Source organism: Stegodyphus dumicola, chromosome X1 (genome assembly GCF_044657685.1).
Source record: "Stegodyphus dumicola isolate Sdum_Otavi_A_Nest chromosome X1, ASM4465768v1".
Taxonomy (NCBI): domain Eukaryota; kingdom Metazoa; phylum Arthropoda; class Arachnida; order Araneae; family Eresidae; genus Stegodyphus; species Stegodyphus dumicola.
Genome location: NC_140780.1, coordinates 68742064 through 68764549, shown reverse-complemented (window position 1 = coordinate 68764549; position 22486 = coordinate 68742064). Strand labels below are relative to the sequence as shown.

At 32.5% G+C, this 22486-nt stretch overlaps 1 long non-coding RNA gene across 2 annotated transcripts in view; it reads right to left on the bottom strand.

The window, feature by feature from the left end:
- The window catches only part of LOC146993178 (uncharacterized), an 880479-nt gene that overhangs the window by 1830 nt on the left and 856163 nt on the right, over positions 1-22486 (bottom strand). For both annotated transcript variants that reach the window (XR_015038639.1, XR_015038640.1), the window contains 3 exons: positions 16532-16634; positions 7772-7871; positions 3333-3432 (listed from right to left, as the gene is read on the bottom strand). This is a non-coding gene — a long non-coding RNA (uncharacterized LOC146993178). The remainder of the gene's footprint in view (positions 1-3332; positions 3433-7771; positions 7872-16531; positions 16635-22486) is intronic.

The following is a 22486-nucleotide window of genomic DNA, read 5'->3' as shown; positions in this document are numbered from 1 at the left end:
AACAAAACTAAGATACTCTTTTTTTCTTTCGAAGGAAACAAAGTCATATACTAATGTAGGGATGCTCAACTTATTGTACTATAAAACCTAAACATAGGAATGAAATTTTGTCAGCTATGTGAGATGTCCAATACTGAGAAATTCCATAAATTGTAGATTAGAACGTACCTCTCAAAACACACGAAAGGTAAAACACAATTCAAATACTTTACTTTTAGTCTTGAAGCAGATGTTCTATATTAAACTGTCTTAGCTCACATACAGAATTAGTAATATAATAGCTCAAAATGTTGTAAGAACCAAACACGCATTATAAAAACATTAAAAAAAAAAAAAAAAAAATCTACATACATTTATTAGTGTTACGAGGGTTTATTCTGAAATATTATAATGTCACTTGCAGTGAAATGATAGAAATTTTCACTCAGGGAAGGGACATTCCGTCTGGCTGCCTGGGTTCCATCCCAGCTTCTGTTACAAAAGTTTCATAGAAGAATTTTAAAAATCTAGAAACGAAACTCAGGAAGAAATTATTGACCATAATTGGTTCTATGATTTAGTCATTCTTACAGACATAATAACTAAAATCTTAAACTTGAGGGGGGAGGGAGAACTAAACTAAAGTTTTTGAATTTAAGGGTATCTTAAATTAATTTTAAATCAGAATTAATTTTGTAAAAATATTACACAAATATAAAGAATATACATTTTTACCATAATGCAATGTACATTTTGCCACTTTGAAAATCTGGAGAACTAAAGCGTGAAATATAAGAAAACTGAAACAAACATTTGGAAAATCTCATCGAGCTTAAATTAGCTTCTAAATTAGATGTTTTTAGTGTATTTAAAATTAGGCCAACTACTACGTTCACTTCAAACCCATTACATAAGACTAGTGTTTAAGAAAAATGGTAAAAGATTGCAAATATGTTAACAATTCTACTGATCTAGAAATAGAAATAACTGGTTTTCATCCTAATTAAGATGAAGAATATCACAAAAAGCCATTTGAATAGTCCTAGATCAGAAAAATCATGAACTGTTAAACTTTTAAAAAGATAAATTCCTGCTTTCGATCTACCTAAAAATGTGAAAGAGGATTTTCAACAACAATCTTGTTAAAATCAATGTTCAGATACAGAATAACAAACAAACATCTGGACGACTGCATGGATTTAGCAATAACATCGCATGTACCAGAGGGAGAAAAAAAAACTCTCAGAAGAAATGCAATGTTAAATTTCACATTAAAATATGATTTCCCTGTATTTAATTTTCATCTTGCTGAATTTTTTTGTAAATAATACAAAGAGTATACCTTTTCTTTAAGATATTATACCACACATTTTTATACTTTGTGTAATGCACTTATAACTGAAATATTAAAAGTGCAATATATAATTGCAGCTAGCCAAAATTTTATAAACTTAAAATTGGCTCCCATTCAGTTAAAGTTGTTAATAACTGCACCAAGGGAAGGAATGCAATTTTATTTCTTTGTCTGTATTTGGTTTCATTTTCATATAGAAAGAGTTAAAAATAGGTTACCTAGGTAACAAAATTTAAACACACATTTTCAGGAAAAATTACAGAATAACAGATTTTGTTTCCCTGAAGACACAACACCTCGCTATTCCAGCTATGATACAGACTGCATACTGTCATAGAGAAATTCCTTTCTTAAACAGGGAATTCATATACTTTAATCTGTTTTTACACAAGTACTGTTTATGACTAATCCATGGTCCAGGAGTAAAATACTTTATAGTACACCCATCTAGATTTTTATTATTTCCGGTCATCTGTATAGACTGTTTACCTATCACGACTAAACTCCCAATCTGCATTCCAAATAACTCATACAATTCTTCAAGTCATATTTCGTAGTCTATCATTTTTAATACGGCAGGTACTTGCTGAGCGCAGACTTTTAAAGCATGATTTCGAGGTATAGCAGTACCTTAAAAGATCCCATTTTATTTGTCCACTGCTAGAATTTCATTCATACGTGGTGCAACATTCATCCATCAACACCGGAAAGAATTTATCTGCTACTTTAAACAATTTCCATCGACTGAAAATGAAGTCCGAAAAATCTTTAAAATTTCAAAAGCAATCGATGAGGAAGAATTTTCACATATGAAAGACAGAGAAGTCAAACAATGAATCAGAAAATTACAAAAGAATTGGGGTCTTATAAAACCCCTTGATAATAAAAGCGCTCATTATGAAGAAGAGCTTTTAACTGAAGATAAGATGAGGAAATTGTTAAATAACACAAAAAGCAATGTCTGATCTTCTAGCGAAGAATTACCCAATTAAAGAAAAAACATGTGCTCTTTACAGCGGCACGCATACAGTTGCATCAATCATTCTTATAAGCAAAAGACATCAGCTTTCTCAAAAAATATTTCTCTCATGCATTTGCCAAGAGAACGGAAAGAAGTCCAAAAGAAACTTTCAGAGTGCTTTGCAAAACAAAGTGGAAAGTTATTCTGCAGAATTTTACTTCGATAATAATAAAACATCTCTGATTTGATTTCAAAACGAATTTTTATTTGTGAAATCAATTTTAAATAGATCTTCGCAAATAGGTTCATAAAACTTCCCAATATGCCAAAATAGTTCAGATTAAGGGAAAAATTTAATAAAGTATGCCTAAAACAACTAATAAAAAGCACATTTTGAGCAGCCTTAACAGAAGACAATTTGGCCCCACTAACTTTCATTACGAGTACTCATTAAATTTTTATTTACATTTCTTTTTTGTTCAACATTTAACTTTCAATGGTTTTAAGAGAAACAGCACTTGATAGACACTCTAAATTCGGAAAAAACTGAAACAAGATTGGTTTATACACAGGCAGAGTAATTACACTGACCTGTTGGGAAGAGAAGACCCCGTTAGACAAGGAAAATATTAGGCCAGACAGAGAGGAAAATGATTAGCCTCCTCCTCGTAATGCGAAAGGAGGTCACTTGGGAAAAAATTACACTACAGCAGTAATTTTGAAACCACTAAGAAGCAACAGAACTCTAACAAATCTCAGACTTCTGATAATTATAGTGTGATTAACAGTTCAACCTCACTTCGAATATTACAATACAATATAAAGAAAGAACCAATTCAGACACTTCAATATGGAATTCAAAACCTAAGAAATTAATGCATAGACGCTACCCTAAACATTAAAACATAATGTGAAGCGTTCACGTAAAATAAATAAGTAGTAAAACTCCAATATAAAGCAACATGTGAAAAGGGACCTACAAATTATAACATTCAAGCATTTCTAGTGAAAATAAAGTTAATATAAAACAAGAATTACCAGCCACAGATGTCTTTTTGCTCTGCACTATTTCTCCATTCTTTTTCTTTCATGATATGTTCTGCAATCCAAGAGTGCACAAAAATGATGACAAATTACACTAGAAGAGGCCAAGGATGGGGGAAGGAATCATTAGATTTTAACTACTTTGAAATTAAAGAATATCTATACACAAAGAGAAATATCCAATATTGTTTCTTAATATATAAAACTTCGAAAGTAGCCTTCTTTGTTTTAAATTCCAGCAATGTGCTACATTGTTACTAAAATCATGATTGCAGTCGATAGAAAAGCAAATGATTTTCCTTATACGACAGAAGTACAGTAAGCGAAAGAGGTTTTTAATGTATGGGTACAACATGAACAATGAAAGAAAAAAAAAATTATACAGTTATTACAGATACAAAGAATAAAAGGGAAAATGATCTTCGAGAAAAGTAAATAATTTTAGCGCAGGTACAAAAATGGCACCGAAAGTCAATAAGCAGATAATTTTAAATGACAAATAAACAAAATAAACTTTACTGTTAGCTTTGAAGCAGGTGTTATATATAAAACTATCTTAATTCACACACAGAATTAGTGACATAACAGATCAAAAAAGAGTATGAATCAAACTCGCAATATATTGACATTAAAAGAGCTATATATATATACTTTTATGGGTTTTTTTTTTTTTTTTTTTTTTTTTTTTTAGAAAGTGCTCAAAAACACCATTCTAAAAACAGATTTCGAAAAACATCTTGGAAACAAAAGTCATAAACCATAAAATAAATATTTCATTCAGAATTTTAACGCAAGAACCCTTTCTAATTTTAAGTTCTTTACTTAGGTACACTCATCCATGAGAGAGGACAGCTTAGTCCAATGTACAAGAAATTATCCTGTAATATTATCACGTCACTTTAATGAAATTATAGCAATATTTCACTCAGGGAAAGAACATATTGTCTAGCTGCCCGGGATCGAGCCCCGCTTTAATACAGCAAGCCAAAACACATCAAATACCATTGAATGATATACCATTTTGAAATGTTGCAAAAAATTTAAATAAAATTTCGTGAATGAGCTAATGCAATTACCTATATACTAAAATTTTGACCAAAAATTCAACAAAACTAAGATACTCTTTTTTTCTTTCGAAGGAAACAAAGTCATATACTAATGTAGGGATGCTCAACTTATTGTACTATAAAACCTAAACATAGGAATGAAATTTTGTCAGCTATGTGAGATGTCCAATACTGAGAAATTCCATAAATTGTAGATTAGAACGTACCTCTCAAAACACACGAAAGGTAAAACACAATTCAAATACTTTACTTTTAGTCTTGAAGCAGATGTTCTATATTAAACTGTCTTAGCTCACATACAGAATTAGTAATATAATAGCTCAAAATGTTGTAAGAACCAAACACGCATTATAAAAACATTAAAAAAAAAAAAAAAAAATCTACATACATTTATTAGTGTTACGAGGGTTTATTCTGAAATATTATAATGTCACTTGCAGTGAAATGATAGAAATTTTCACTCAGGGAAGGGACATTCTGTCTGGCTGCCTGGGTTCCATCCCAGCTTCTGTTACAAAAGTTTAATAGAAGAATTTTAAAAATCTAGAAACGAAACTCAAGAAATTATTGACCATAATTCGTTCTACGATTTAGTCATTCTTACAGACATAATAACTAATATCTTAAACTTGAGCAGGGAAGAGAACTAAAGTCTTTGAATTTAAGGTTATTTTAAATTCATTTTAAATCAAAATCAATTTTGTAAAAATATTACACAAATATAAGGAATATACATTTTTACCATAATGCTATGTACATTTTGCCACTTTGAAAATTTGGAGAACTAAAGCGTGATATATAAGAAAACTGAAACAAACATTTGGAAAATCTGATCGAGCTTAAATTAGTTTCTAAATTAGATGTTTTGAGTGTATTTAAAATTAGGCCAACTACTACGTTCACTTCAAACCCATTACATAAAACTAGTATTTAAGAAAAATGGTAAAACATTGCAAATATGTTAACAATTCTACTGATCCAGAAATAGAATTAACTGGTTTTCATCCTAATTAAGATGAAGTATATCACAAAAAGCCATTTGAATAGTCCTAGATCAGAAAAATCATGAACTGTTAAACTTTTAAAAAGATAAATTCCTGCTTTTGATCTACTTAAAAATGTGAAAGAGGATTTTCAACAATAAACTTGTTAAAATCAATGTTCAGATACAGAATAACAAACAAACATCCGGACGACTGCATGGATTTAGCAATAACATCGCATGTACCAGAGGGAGAAAAAAAAACTCTCAGAAGAAATGCAATGTTAAATTTCACATTAAAATATGATTTCCCTGTATTTAATTTTCATCTTGCTGAATTTTTTTGTAAATAATACAAAGAGTATACCTTTTCTTTAAGATATTATACCACACATTTTTATACTTTGTGTAATGCACTTATAACTGAAATATTAAAAGTGCAATATATAATTGCAGCTAGCCGAAAATTTATAAACTTAAAATTGGCTCCCATTAAATTAAAGTTGTTAATAACTGCACCAAGGGAAGGAATGCAATTTTATTTCTTTGTCTGCATTTGGTTTCATTTTCATATAGAAAGAGTTAAAAATAGGTTACCTAGGTAACAAAATTTAAACACACATTTTCAGGAAAAATTACAGAATAACAGATTTTGTTTCCCTGAAGACACAACACCTCGCTATTCCAGCTATGATAGAGACTGCATACTGTCATAGAGAAATTCCTTTCTTAAACAGGGAATTCATATACTTTAATCTGTTTTTACACAAGTACTGTTTATGACTAATCCATGGTCCAGGAGTAAAATACTTTATAGTACACCCATCTAAATTTTTATTATTTCCGGTCATCTATATAGACTGTTTACCTATCCCGACTAAACTCCCAATCTGCATTCCAAATAACTCATACAATTCTTCAAGTCATATTTCGTAGTCTATCATTTTTAATACGGCAGGTACTTGCTGAGTGCAGACTTGTAAAGCGTGATTTCGCGTATAGCAGTATTTTAAAGGATCCCATTTTATTTGTCCACTGCTAGAATTTCATTCATACATGGTGCAACATTCATCCATCAACACCGGAAAGAATTTATCTGCTACTTTAAACAATTTCCATCGACTGAAAATGAAGCCCGAAAAATCTTACAAATTTCAAACGCAATCGATGCCGAAGAATTTTCATATATGATAGACAGAGAAGTCAAACAATGAATCAGAAAATTACAAAAGAAGAATTGGGGTCTTATAAAACCCCTTGATAATAAAAGCGCTCATTATGAAGAAGAGCTTTTAACTGAAGATAAGATGAAGAAATTGTTAAATAACACAAAAAGCAATGTCTGATCTTCTAGCGAAGAATTACCCAATTAAAGAAAAAACATGTGCTCTTTACAGCGGCACGCATACAGTTGCATCAATCATTCTTATAAGCAAAAGACATCAGCTTTCTCAAAAAATATTTCTCTCATGCATTTGCCAAGAGAACGGAAAGAAGTCCAAAAGAAACTTTCAGAGTGCTTTGCAAAACAAAGTGGAAAGTTATTCTGCAGAATTTTTCTTCGATAATAATAAAACATCTCTGATTTGATTTCAAAACGAATTTTTTTTTTTGCGAAATCAATTTTAAATAGATCTTCGCAAATAGGTTCATAAAACTTCCCAATATGCCAAAATAGTTCAGATTAAGGGAAAAATTTAATAAAGTATGCTTAAAACGAACTAATAAAAAGCACATTTTGAGCAGCCTTAACAGAAGACAATTTGGCCTCACTAACTTTCATTACGAGTACTCATTAAATTTTTATTTACATTTCTTTTTTGTTCAACATTTAACTTTCAATGGTTTTAAGAGAAACAGCACTTGATAGACAGACTCTAAATTCGGAAAAAACTGAAACAAAATTGGTTTATACACAGGCAGAGTAATTACACTGACCTGCTGGGAAGATAAGACCCAGTTGGACAAGGAAAATATTAGGCCAGACAGAGAGGAAAATGCTTAGCCTCCTCCTCGTAATGCGAAAGGAGGCCACTTAGAAAAAATTACACTACAGCAGTAATTTTGAAACCACTAAGAAGCAACAGAACTCTAACAAATTTCAGACTTCTGATAATTATAGTGTGATTAACAGTTCAACCTCACTTCGAATATTACAATACAATACAAAGAAAGAACCAATTCAGACACTTCAATATGGAATACAAACCCTAAGAAATTAATGCATAGATGCTACCCTAAACATTAAAACATAATGTGAAGCGTTCACGTAAAATAAATAAGTAGTAAAACTCCAATATAAAACAACATGTGAAAAGGGACCTACAAATTATAACATTCAAGCAATTCTCGTGAAAATAAAGTTAATATAAAACAAGAATTACCAGCCACAGATGTCTTTTTGCTCTGCACTATTTCTCCGTTCTTTTTCTTTCATGATATGTTCTGCAATCCAAGAGTGCACAAAAATGATGACAAATTACACTAGAAGAGGCCAAGGGGGGGGGGGGAAGGAATCATTAGATTTTAACTACTTTGAAATTAAAGAATATCTATACACAAAGAGAAATATCTAATATTGTTTCTTAATATATAAAACTTCGAAAGTAGCCTTCTTTGTTTTAAATTCCAGCAATGTGCTACATTGTTACTAAAATCATGATTGCAGTCCATAGAAAAGCAAATGATTTTCCTTATACGACAGAAGTACAGTAAGCGAAAGAGGTTTTTAATGTACGGGTACAACATGAACAATGAAAGAAAAAAAAAATTATACAGTTATTACAGATACACAGAATAAAAGGGATAATGATCTTCGAGAAAAGTAAATAATTTTAGCGCTGGTACAAAAATGGCACCGAAAGTCAATAAGCAGGTAATTTTAAATGACAAATAAACAAAATAAACTTTACTGTTAGCTTTGAAGCAGGTGTTATATATAAAACTATCTTAATTCACACACCGAATTAGTGACATAACAGATCAAAAAAGAGTAAGAATCAAACTCGCAATATATTGACATTAAAAGAGCTATACATATATACTTTTATAGCTTTTTTTTTTTTTTTTTTTTTTTTTTTTTAGAAAGGGCTCAAAAACACCATTCTAAAAACAGATTTCGAAAAACATCTTGGAAACAAAAGTCATAAACCATAAAATAAATATTTCATTCAGAATTTTAACGCAAGAACCGTTTCTAATTTTAAGTTCTTTACTTAGGTACACTCATCCATGAGAGAGGACAGCTTAGTCCAATGTACAAGAAATTATCCTGTAATATTTCCATGTCACTTTAATGAAATTATAGCAATATTTCACTCAGGGAAAGAACATATTGTCTAGCTGCCCGGGTTCGAGTCTAGCTTTAATACAGCAAGCCGAAACACTTCAAATCCCATTGAATGATATACCATTTTGAAATGTTGCAAAAAATTTAAATAAAATTTCGTGAATGAGCTATTGCAATTACCTATATACTAAAATTTTGACCAAAAATTCAACAAAACTAAGATACTCTTTTTTTCTTTCGAAGGAATCAAAGTCATATACAAATGGAGGGATGCTCAACTTATTGTACTATAAAACCTAAACATAGGAATGAAATTTTGTCAGCTATGTGAGATGTCCAATACCGAGAAATTCCATAAATTGTAGATTAGAACGTACCTCTCAAAACACACGAAAGGTAAAACACAATTCAAATACTTTACTTTTAGTCTTGAAGCAGATGGTTCTATATTAAACTGTCTTAACTCACATACAGAATTAGTAATATAATAGCTCAAAATGTTGTAAGAACAAAACACGCATTATATAAACATTAAAAAAAAATCTACATACATTTATTAGTGTTACGAGGGTTTATTCTGAAATATTATAATGCCACTTTCAGTGAAATGTTAGAAATTTTCACTCAGGGAAGAGACATTCTGTCTGGCTGCCTGGGTTCCATCCCAGCTTCTGTTACAAAAGTTTAATAGAAGAATTTTAAAAATCTAGAAACGAAACTCAAGAAATTATTGACCATAATTCGTTCTACGATTTAGTCATTCTTACAGACATAATAACTAATATTTTAAACTTGAGCAGGGAAGAGAACTAAAGTCTTTGAATTTAAGGTTATTTTAAATTCATTTTAAATCAAAATTAATTTTGTAAAAATATTACACAAATATAAGGAATATACATTTTTACCATAATGCAATGTCGTTTTCCCACTTTGAAAATCTGGAGAACTAAAGCGTGAAATACAAGAAAACTGAAACAAACATTTGGAAAATCTCATCGAGCTTAAATTAGTTTCTAAATTAGATGTTTTGAGTGTATTTAAAATTAGGCCAACTACTACATTCACTTCAAACCCATTACATAAGACTAGTATTTATAAAAAATGGTAAAACATTGCAAATATGTTAACAATTCTACTGATCTAGAAATGGAAATAACTGATTTTCATCCTAATTAAGATCAAGAATATCACAAAAAGCAATTTGAATAGTCCTAGATCAGAAAAATCATGAACTGTTAAACTTTTAAAAAGATAAATTCCTGCTTTCGATCTACTTAAAAATGTGAAAGAGGATTTTCAACAACAAACTTGTTAAAATCAATGTTCAGATAGAGAATAACAAACACACATCCGGACGACTGCATTGATTTAGCCATAACATAGCATGTATCCGAGGAAGAAAAAAAACTCTCAGAAGAAATGCAAAGCTAAATTTCACATTAAAATATGATTTCCCTGTATTTAATTTTCATCTTGCTGAATTTTTTTTGTAAATAATACAAAGAGTATACCTTTTCTTTAAGATATTATACTACACATTTTTATACTTTATGTAATGCACTTATAACTGATATATTAAAAGTGCAATATATAATTGCAGCTAGCCAAAATTTTATAAACTTAAAATTGGCTCCCATTAAGTTAAAGTTGTTAATAACTGCACCAAGGGAAGGAATGCAATTTTATTTCTTTGTCTGTATTTGGTTTCATTTTCATATAGAAAGAGTTAAAAATAGGTTACCTAGGTAACAAAATTTAAACACACATTTTCAGGAAAAATTACAGAATAACAGATTTTGTTTACCTGAAGACACAACACCTCGCGATTCCAGCTACGATACAGACTGCATACTGTCATAGAGAAATTCCTTTCTTAAACAGGGAATTCATATACTTTAATCTGTTTTTACACAAGTACTGTTTATGACTAATCCATGGTCCAGGAGTAAAATACTTTATAGTACACCCATCCAAATTTTTATTATTTCCGGTCATCTGTATAGACTGTTTACCTATCACGACTAAACTCCTAATCTGCATTCCAAATAACTCATACAATTCTTCAAGTCATATTTCGTAGTCTATCATTTTTAATACGGCAGGTACTTGCTGAACGCAGAATTGTAAAGCGTGATTTCGCGTATAGCAGTACCTTAAAGGATCCCATTTAATTTGTCCACTGCTAGAATTTCATTCATACGTGGTGCTACATTCATCCATCAACACCGGAAAGAATTTATCTGCTACTTTAAACAATTTCCATCGACTGAAAATGAAGTCCGAAAAATCTTACAAATTTCAAAAGCAATCGATGCCGAAGAATTTTCACATATGGAAGACAGAGAAGTAAAACAATGAATCAGAAAATTACAAAAGAAGAATTGGGGTCTTATAAAACTCCTTGATAATAAAAGTGCTCATTATGAAGAAGAGCTTTTAACTGAAGATAAGATGAAGGAATTGTTAAATAACACAAAAGCAATGTCTGATCTAGCGGAGAATGACCCAATTAAGGAAGAAACAGGACACTGGGAAACATGTGCTCTTTACAGCGACACCCATACAGTTGCATCAATCATTCTTATAAGCAAAAGACATCAGCTTTCTCAAAAAATAATTCTGTCATGCATTTGCCAAGAGAACGGAAAGAAGTCCAAAAGAAACTTTCAGAGTGCTTTGCAAAACAAAGTTGAAAGTTAATCTGCAGAATTTTACTTCGATAATAATAAAACATCTCTGATTTTATTTCAAAACAAATTTTTATTTGTGGAATCAATTTTAAATAGATCTTCGCAAATAGGTTCATAAAACTTCACAATATGCCAAAATAGTTGAGATTAAGGGAAAAATATAATAAAGTATGCTTAAAACAACTAATAAAAACACGTTTTGAGCAGCCTTAACAGAAGACAATTTGGCCCCACTAACTTTCTTTATGAGTACTCATTAAATTTTTATTTACATTTCTTTTTTGTTCAACATTTAACTTTCAATGGTTTTAAGAGAAACAGCACTTCATAGAGAGAATCTAAATTCGGAAAAAACTGAAACAAAATTGGTTTATACACAGGAAGTGCAATTACACTGACCTGTTGGGAAGAAAAGACCCCATTAGGCAAGGAAAATATTAGGCCAGACAGAGAGGAAAATGCTTAGCCTCCTCCTCGTAATTGTAATATTTAATAATTTGTAAATGGTAACATTTAATATTTAGTAACTTGTAATTAACAACACTTTGGATACAGATTTGAAAAATAGAACTATGCTGGTATTGCAGTTCTCTGTGATTATACATTCTAAGATTGTAAATAAATAGTTTCTAAAAGCTAAAAGTGTATCCTCATAATTTTATATGGTGTCAGGAGTGTTTTGCTTTCAAAATGGTAAGTTTAAAACCACCAGAGCCGATGAAATTTGATGGAAATCTAGCTTGGAATTGGCAGAGATGGCTGCAATCATTTGAAATATATGAAGTAGCTAGTGAATTACATAATAAAGAAGAGAAGGTAAGAGTTAATACTTTTCTTCATGTAATAGGAATTTGTGGTCTTGAAATATATAATACATTTCCTATAGAAGAGGGTAAAGAAATTAAATTAAGTGAAATTAAAACAAAATTTACGGAATATTGTATTCCTAAGAAAAATATTACATACGAAAGACATTTATTCTTTACTAGAAATCAAACCGCGTCAGAAACCATAGATGAATACGTAACTGACCTTCGAAATAAAGCTAGAACATGCGAGTTTGCACAATTAACGGATAGTTTAATAAAGGATAAAATTGTTTGTGGTATTAAAGATGATATAGTGAGAGCAAGATTGTTATATGAAACAGGATTAACATTAGAAAAAGCTCTTGATATATGCAGATCTGCTGAAATAAGTGCACATCAAATGAAAATCATAAAAGATGAGGAAACTGCTGTAAACTTAGTGAAAAAGAAACTAAGTAAACATAATAAGAATACTTACAAAGAGGTAAATACCGATAAACAAAAGACAAAAATTTGTTCTAAATGTGGAACATCTCATGAGTATCGAATGTGTCCAGCATATGGAAAAATCTGTCATAAATGTAAAAAGGCAAATCATTTCGCGAGTCAGTGTAAAAGCAATATAATAAAAAATGAAGCAGTCAAGGTAAACAAAAAAGATAGACAAATTAAATTAATAAATCATGACTCTGAGGAAGAGTTAGAATTTTATGTTGGCACATTAAACCTTAATTCAGATAACAAGGAAGAGAAATGGACTGTTGACGTTAATGTAAATAAAAGTAAACTAAATTTGCAGTTAGATACTGGAGCAATGTGCAATGTTATTTCTAAAACCAAAGTGAAATTGCTAAATGTTCCGATACAGAAGTCTGAAATTAAAAGATTAGTTACATTCTCTGGGAATAAAATGGATACTTTAGGAAAAGTAGTACTTAACTGCCAATATGGAAAAAATAATTATGTTGTGGAATTCCAAGTTATTGACAAAGAAGTACCTTCTATGTTAGGATTAAAATCATGTTTGCAACTAGGTTTGATTCAGAAAGTAATGTCTGTTTACACTGAAGACTTACTGGAGGAATACAAAGATGTATTTGAAGGCTTAGGTTGTTTCAATAGAGAATATAAAATCCAGTTAAAACAAGATGTAACACCAGTAATTCATCCTCCAAGAAAAATACCCATAGCTATACGTGATAAAGTTAAGAAAGAATTACAAAGAATGGAAAATTTAAATGGTTTTGAGGAAGTAAGAGAACCAACTGAATGGGTAAATTCAATGGTCACAGTTGTCAAACCGAACAAAATAAGAATATGTTTAGATCGTAGAGATTTAAATAAAGCTATAAAACGAGAACATTATCCGATGTTAACCATTGACGAAGTTGTCACTAGAATGCCTAACGCAAAAATATTTCCTGTTTTAGATGCTAATAGTGCTTTTTGGCAAATCCAGCTTGACGAAGAAACTAGTAATTTGTGTACATTCAATACACCTTTTGGCAGATACAAATTTAAAAGATTACCTTTTGGCATATGTTCAGCTCCAGAAATTTGCCAAAGAAAATTAAGCCAAATAATAGAAGGTCTAGAAGGTGTTGAATGTATTATACATGATATCTTAATATGGGGATCTAATGAAAAGGAACATGAGCTACGACTTCAAAAAGTACTCCAGAGAGCACGAGAAAATAATTTGAAGTTCAATAAGGCTAAATGTAAAATAAAAGTTAATCGTGTGAATTATATAGGGCACGAGTTAAGTGAAAATGGACTAAAACCTGATTTTTCTAAAGTGGAAGCAATTGTTAAAATGCCAGAACCTACAGATGTGCCTTCGCTACAAAGATTTTTGGGAATGATTAATTATTTAGCCAAATTTATTCCTAACTTAAGTACTATTACTGCACCATTAAGACAGTTACTTGAGAAAAATGTCCTCTGGCACTGGACTGAAAAGCATCAAAAGCTTTCGAAACACTTAAAGAATTGATTGCAAAAGCACCTGTATTAAAATTCTACGATGTTAATAAGGATGTAACTCTTTCAGTAGATGCAAGTTCTGAAGGATTAGGTGCTGTTTTACTACAAGAAAACCAACCAATTGCTTATGCTTCCAGAGCTCTAACAAAAAGTCAGAAAAATTATGCTCAGATAGAAAAAGAGCTTTTAGCTATTACTTTTGGATGTTCTAAATTTCATCAATATATATATGGCAAACGTATTACAGTTGAAACTGATCATCGACCATTAGAAAGCATAACTAAGAAACCTCTTTTTAAAGCACCACAGCGATTGCAAAGAATGCTGTTAAATTTACAAAAATATGATCTAGATGTACGATACAAAAAGGGGAAAGACTTATTAATAGCAGACACTTTGAGTAGAGCAAATTTGAATACAACAGAATATAATGATGAAGATACAGAAATTTGTACACTGATTCCAGCATCTGATGACAAAATTTATGCATTGAAGAAAGAAAGTGAATGTGATGCTACACTACAGTGCTTAAAGAAATATATTCTGAGAGGCTGGCCAGAAAGGAAACATCAGGTAGAACCTCAAGTCAAAGTATTTTGGGACTACAGAGATGAGTTGACAATGGAAAATGACTTATTTTTCATAGGAGGAAGGGTAATGATTCCTTTATCTATGCAAAAGGAAATGTTAAATTTAATTCATGAGGGTCATTTTGGTATAGAAAAATGTAAGAAAAGAGCTAGAGATGTTTCGTTTTGGCCACTTATGAACAAGCAGATAGAAGATAAAATTTCAAAATGTTCTATATGTAATGAATACCAGAACAAAAACATAAGAGAGCCTATGATACCACATGAAATTCCCAATTTACCTTAGTTGCGACAGATTTATTTGAGACTAACAAAGATGTATATTTATTAATTGTAGATTACTATTCCAACTTTTTTGAAATCTCCAAACTACCGGATACTCGAAGTCACACAGTGATCAGTTACATGAAATCTCATTTTGCAAGATACGGTATACCATTGATAGTGATATCTGATAATGGACCTCAGTTTGCAAGTAAAGAATTTTCAGAATTTGCAAAGAAATACCAATTTAAACATATAACAAGCAGTTCATACCATCAACAGTCGAACGGATTAGGAGAGCGTTCAGTACAAACGGCGAAGAAATTGTTAAAGAAAGCTCAAGCAGATCATGCTGATCCTTATTTAGTTTTGTTAGCTCATAGGAACACTCCAACAAATGAGATGCTAGGATCACCAGCTCAACGACTTATGAGTAGAACAAGAACAATTCTTCCTACATCTGAAGAATTACTTAAACCTCAAGTTGTGAGAAATGTAAAAGAAAAAATCAACCAAGAAAGAACTCAACAGAAGTCATATTATGATCGTCATACAAAAACATTACCATCACTAAATAAAGGAGATTGTGTTTGGATATATCACGATAATCGCTGGAAACCAGAAGTTGTAGAAGAAGTGCATAAGATGCCTAGATCATATATACTTAGATCAGGTGGATCAGTATTGAGAAGAAATAGAAAAGATATTAGAGAAAACAGTTCAGCTGTTGATGAGAATATCAGAGGAACAGAACAAGGAGTTAATACACAGAAAACAGATGTAAAAGGATATGATTCGAGATATTCTCAAGGGCAAAGTTTAGAAGATCAACAACCAAACTCTGCTAACTCAGAAACAAAGAATGGTGAGCTAAGAACTAGAAGTGGGAGACTGATTAGGAAGCCGGCCAGGTATTTGGACTAATTTTAGACTATTAAAACTTTTGAACTCTTTAAAAAAACGGAAGATGTAATATTTAATAATTTGTAAATGGTAACATTTAATATTTAGTAACTTGTAATTGGCAACAATTTGCATACAGATTTGAAAAATAGAACTATGCTGGTATTTCAGTTCTCTGTGATTATACATTCTAAGATTGTAAATAAATAGTTTCTAAAAGCTAAAAGTGTACCCTCATAATTTTATAGTAATGTGAAAGGAGGCCACTTGGGAAAAAATTACACTACAGCAGTAATTCTGAAACCACTAAGAAGCAACAGAACTCTAACAAATCTCAGACTTCTGATAATTATAGTGTGATTAACAGTTCAACCTCACTACGAATATTACAATACAATATAAAGAAAGAACCAATTCAGACACTTCAATATGGAATTCAAAACCTAAGAAATTAATGCATAAATTCTACCCTAAACATTAAAACATAATGTGAAGCGTTCACGTAAAATAAGTAGTAAAACTCCAATATAAAGCAACATGTGAAAAGTGACCTACAAATTATAACATTCAAACATTTCTAGTGAAAATAAAGTTAATATAAAACAAGAATTACCAGCCACAGATATCTTTTTGCTCTGCACTATTTCTCCGTTCTTTTTCTTTCATGATATCATGTTCTGCAATCCAAGAGTGCACAAAAATGATGACAAATTACACTAGAAGAGGCCAAGAGGGGGAAAAAAGGAATCATTAGATTTTAACTACTTTGAAGTTAAAGAATAATTATACACAAAGAGAAATATCTAATATTGTTTCTATATATATAGAACTTCAAAAGTAGCCTTCTTTGTTTTAAATTCCAGCAATGTGCTACATTGTTACTAAAATCATGAGTGCAGTAGACAGAAAAGCAAATGATTTTCCTAATACGACAGAAGTACAGTAAGCAAAAGAGGTTTTTAATATATGGGTACAACATGAACAATGAAAGAAAAACAAATTATACAGTTATTACGGATACACAGAATAAATGGGATAATGATCTTCAAGAAGAGTAAATAATTTCGGCGATGGTAGAAAGATGGCACCGAAAGACAATAAGCCGGTAATTTTAAATGACAAATAAACAAAATAAACTTTACTTTTATTTTTGAAGCAGGTGTTATATATTAAACTACCTTAATTCACACACACACAATTAGTGACATTTTGGAAACATAACTGTTACATAACTTAAAAGAAATATTTCAATCAGAATTTTAACGTAAGAAACGTTTCTAATTTTAAGTTCTTTACCTAGGTACTCTCATGCATGAGAGGTGACAGCTTAGCACAACGTACGAGGGTTTATCCTGAAATATTACCAGGTCACTTTCAACGAAATGACAGCAATATTTCACCGAGGAAAAGAACATGCCTAGCTGACTGGATTCCACCCCGACTTAAATACATCAAGCCAAAACATATCTAATGCCGTTTTCCAAGATGGAGTCGTCCGCTTTTTCGCAAAATGGCGTCCCAATTCAAAGAGAGGGAGAGCGGTAGGAGATTCTTTGGGCGTGGTGAGCGGTCATATGAAAGAATGTCTATGTAACAACAATACATATTTTTTGGTCATATCAAGAAGGTTAGAATAGAAGGCGGGAAGGTTCAACTCAAACGGTGAGGCTTGGCGGCCATGTTCCTGTTATCGCTGTGACTTGTGCAAGGAAGTCTGTAATTGGAATATTTTTTTTTTTTTTTTTTTCTTTTCTTTTTGAAGCATGTCATCTTGTGTTGTATATGGATGCACAAAAAGATTTTTGAAAAAGATTCCTGGGATTACTTTTCACGCGTAAGTATTGATTTTCTTTTTTTTTATGTAATTTGATAACTATGGTAAAAAAATATCACAATATCATGTTGTTTTTTTTTTTTTTTCCAGATGTAAAAAAGGGACTTAATAATAATCAAAATATGTTAAATACATTTTAATGTTTCTGTTTATAGCTGGAATCTTTGTTCCTTAACACACAATGATGTATGCTAGGATTTAAACTGTATAATTTGAACGTTTTAGGTAATTCGTTTGATAATTTTCATGAAAAATTAGACAGCAATTGTTACTATTTTTATGGTTTTTAAAGGTATTAAATAAAGTAATGCTTTTCTTTATGTATTAATTATTATTCAATTTAAAATTTTTGAACTGTTAAGAATATAATTTGTGCATTTGATCAAGATAAACTAACTTTTCTGTTGTTAAAATGTTTTTGCATAAATTTAAAAATTTGTGGGCAGTATAGCAATAAAAGTAAGTAAAATATTTACACAACTGAACATGTGTAAAGATGTATCCAAAAGTATAGGTATATTTCTCTAATTTAGCTTAATTCAAGGCAATTTCTTTCAGATTCTTAAATATGAAACGCGTATAAACTGAAATCACATAATTCACATGAATCTGTTTTATTTTATTAATATTTATATTCTTGTTGTTATAAGATTGTTAGTTGTGAAAAGAGTTTAAAACTTTCATTTTAAAAAAATGCAACCTGTGACTATTTTTTTAGATAATTATCTGCTATTAATTTCAGGTTAAATATATTTTAAATGATTCTTTAAAATTTTACAATACTGTGAATAAATCAGAAATATCACTTCTTAAAGGAAAAACTGGAAAGTACACCCAACAGGTTGCTAATAAAACCTAAACAAATTCTATTTTTAAAGGCTGTAATGTTATGCACATGCATTTAGATTTCGAACTATTTCTTAATGATTTTCTGTACGTAGTAAATTACGGGTATTATCATCTTTATAAGATATCATATATAAAATATGTAAAATTTCATTATAAATTTTACATATATTTAGTGGAAAATACATGCACGGAACAGCTTAAAAACACGTACTTTTCACTGACGTAATGCAGTGTTTTGAAGTTACAAACATGGACGCCGCTTGTTCGGTGAAGTTTCATTTCCCGATAGTAGGGGAAACTGCGAACCCTCCTCATTATATTCTAACCTCCTTGGGTCATATCCGTTCTCCAAGGTGATGTCGTCCTCTTTTCTCAAAATGGCGTCCCAATTCAAAGAGAGATAGTGACCATTTTTCAGTCTTTTCCAAGATGGGGAAAGAAGAAAACCTAGGATGGAATAATACGAGAGAGATAGAGAGAAAAAACGCCATCTTGTCATTTTCTGATAGGGTACCGGTAATCGAATACTTTTGTGACCGCCTGTACAGGAAATTGAGGAACACGTGTTAAGAAGAAACGTTCGTTGACAAAACGTCAGATGCGCCGAGAATCTCAAATCCTTCCAGTGCCCTAAATCAGGTAAAGAATTTCCTGCGAAATGTGTCCTCTGTGGAGGAGGACATGCATCTTGTAGTAAGGAATGCCCCAAAAGACGAGGAAATATAGATATTGAAAAAATTAATGAAGAAACACCAAAGAATTCCCCAAATATGCAAAATCACCAGACTCACTCTACTCTCAGCCAATCACGTAATCAAGGATCAAGGAAGTTAATTTACGGATTTAACTCCGCATCATCAGAGATAGAATAATTACATCAAAAGAGGGGTTCATCTAATAAGGGAAAATTTTGAAGCCTAATTATAAAAATAAAAGCTTTTCAGATAATGCCTTCCGCATGAGAAAAAAGGAAAACTCTTAGAAAGTCTTTAAATTAAATTTTGTGTTTAAAAAGGGCCAGGAATAAATTTTGAGAGAGGAGTCAACATTCAAAAAGTTTTGAAAAGAATAAAAAGGTGCAATACATTTCCTTGATTCTTGATATCAACAGCAAAATAAAATCCTTAGGACAATCCGGAGAGTTGGGCAAAAAGGGCTGGGGGCGAAACCCGTTGGGCGGGTTCTGGTAGCAGTTCAGTGTGATACACTGAAGCAGGAGAAGAAAATTATTGGTCGCTATTTAGTGCGACGTTAAAAGGTCCCCTTAGGGGGTCGAAAGCAACCCGTTTAGCGGGGGGAAAAGAAGCTTTTAAGAAGCTATTGAGAAATTAAGTGCAGTCGCGTGCGGCTGCGGAGATAAGTTGTCCCTTGTTAAAGAAACGTTAGAAGACTTCTTAAAGAGTTAAAGAACAGGGTTCCCCCGGTCAATGCCCTTACGCATTGTTAACAAGGGGGCGGTTGGGGTTTAGGAACGAGAGGAAAGCATCCACTTGGGCGTCTGTATTCCAATACCTACGCCGTTTAAAAGGTAGTTGAGCATAATCAGCTTGTAAGATTGCTCTGGGTCGCTTTTTAGAAGAAGTAGTTCTCTCAGTGATCAGCTGGGAGGGAGAAGTTTCATTTTTGACCGCTATTCAATGCGGTTTTTAAAAGCCAAAACGACGCTGTTAAGCGCCTAAGAAAGTTCCTTTTAGAAGAAGAGAGAAGTTAAAGTTTAAAGAATCTTTTTCGGTTTTAAAAAATCTTTTTCAGTTTTATTGCAGTTGATAGATTAAAGTATGATAAATCAGTCCTATTTGACTGTGATGTTTCTTATTAAAGAAACGTTAAGGAGGTTCCTCGAGTTAATGCCGTGTGACATTAAAGAACTTTAGAGGCGGGGGGTTAAGGAACGAGAGGTAGTTATTCACGTGGTTATCAGTGTGCTCATATCTAGCCCGTTTAAATGGCAGAGCTGAATATTCCCTGTTAAGAACCGCTCTGGGTCTTTTTCGGGAAGAAGCAACAGCAGGATCGTATACGGGTAGCATATGAAGCACAGGATTTGCAACACGTTGAATATTTTTGAAAAATTTTTCCGAAAGTCGCTGTATATAGCGATTAATGGGCATAATTTTGAGGTCGTTATGAATCTCTTCGTTCCGTACAAACCACGGAGCTTTTAGAATTTGCCGAAGCATTTTAGATTGAAAAATTTGGACATGTTTTCTGTTAGTCAGTGCACATGAGCCCCATACGGGACACGCATACGTAAGAACCGGCCTAATCATTGATTTGTAGAGCAAGATTTTGTTATCAGTTGACAGGTCGCTATGACTAGCTAAGAGGGGGCGTAGGGCGGTTTTGACAGCTGTCGCACCCGCTATGATTTTGCGGATGTGAGGCTGCCAAGTTAATTTTGAGTCTAGTAAAACACCTAGATATTTGTAAGAAGAGACCCAGGGAATGGTTTCACCGAAGAGCATTAAGTTAGGTAAATTTGGGATGTTTCTTCGGATGAACATGGTGGCAGCACATTTTGCGACATTCATTTTGATTTTGTACAGACCGAGCCAGAGTTCTAAGGTCGAAAGGTAACTCTGCAATTGTGAGATTACCTGGAGGGTGTTGGAGTGTTGAGAAATGATGGCTGTATCGTCTGCGTATAATGCAAGATCGATATTTGGGGCCTTAGGAATATCATTTACATAAAGGTTAAAGATTGCGGGGGCGAGGAGACTTCCTTGAGCCACCCCAGCATGGATTGGGCGGGGAGAGGAGAATTCGTGGTTAACTCGCACGCGGAAACTGCGTCCGGTCAAGTACGAGTTAATAATTTTAATGAGATGAGCCGAAAAACCAAGCCGCATGAGCTTGTATATAATCCCGTCATGCCAAGTCCTATCAAAGGCTTTGGCAACGTCTAGATAGACAATTCCAGTTCTCTCTCGCTTACGAAAGCCTTCATGAATGAATTCCACTACACGGAGTAACTGGTGTACCGTGGAGTGTTTAGGTCGGAAGCCGAATTGTTCCGGGATTAGTAAATTTTGATCCCGACAGAATTCATTCAGGCGATTAAGTAAGACAAATTCATAGATCTTAGAGAGAGAAGATAACAGACTGATGGGTCTGTAATTGACGGGCAGGTTTAAATTTTGTCCCGGTTTTTGAATGGGGACGACTGCTGCAATTTTCCAGCAGTCGGGGAAATAGCTTCTCCTGAGCATTAAATTTATCAGTACCGTGATCCATACGATAAACATAGGGGGGAAGTTTTTGATCATGCGATTCGAAATAGAATCTATGCCAGGTGCCTTCTCAGGTTTCAATTTATCTATGAAAACCATGACTTCAGTAGGGTCCGTTGGCCTGAGTTCAGTTGTGATAGGTTGTGTTAAAAAATCTTTAACCCGTGCTTGTATGCGCCCCTGTGTAACCGGGCGGTTACAGTAGGAGTCATGGTTTGGTGTGAATTGAGTTGCAAGGCTGTCAGCTATGACATTCGCCTTTTCTGAGTCAGTGTAGGCCATCTGAGCGCCATCGGCCGTTTGAAGGGGCGGAATGTATGTTTTATGTTTGTGTAATCGGGCGGCTGCGCGCCAAATCGATTTGTCTTCAGTCGTTAGGAACTCAATGTATGTTTTCCACTCCGCTTGTTTTAATAAGCGGGTTTCGGTCCTTATCTCATTCTGTATCTTGCGAAATTTGGCACGGATATTGGGATCTCGTGACCTTTGCCAAATTCTTCGCAAGTAATTTCGCTGCTTAATTTTGAATTATTCTCAGGTGGGAGCCTAGCACCTGGGTGGTTGTGTGGTTTTGAAGCCGCAGCTCTCGCTTCTTTCAGTAAGGACTCCAGACTTTTGATATGCCTGTCAAAGTCCGAATTGCTGGAAATTTTGA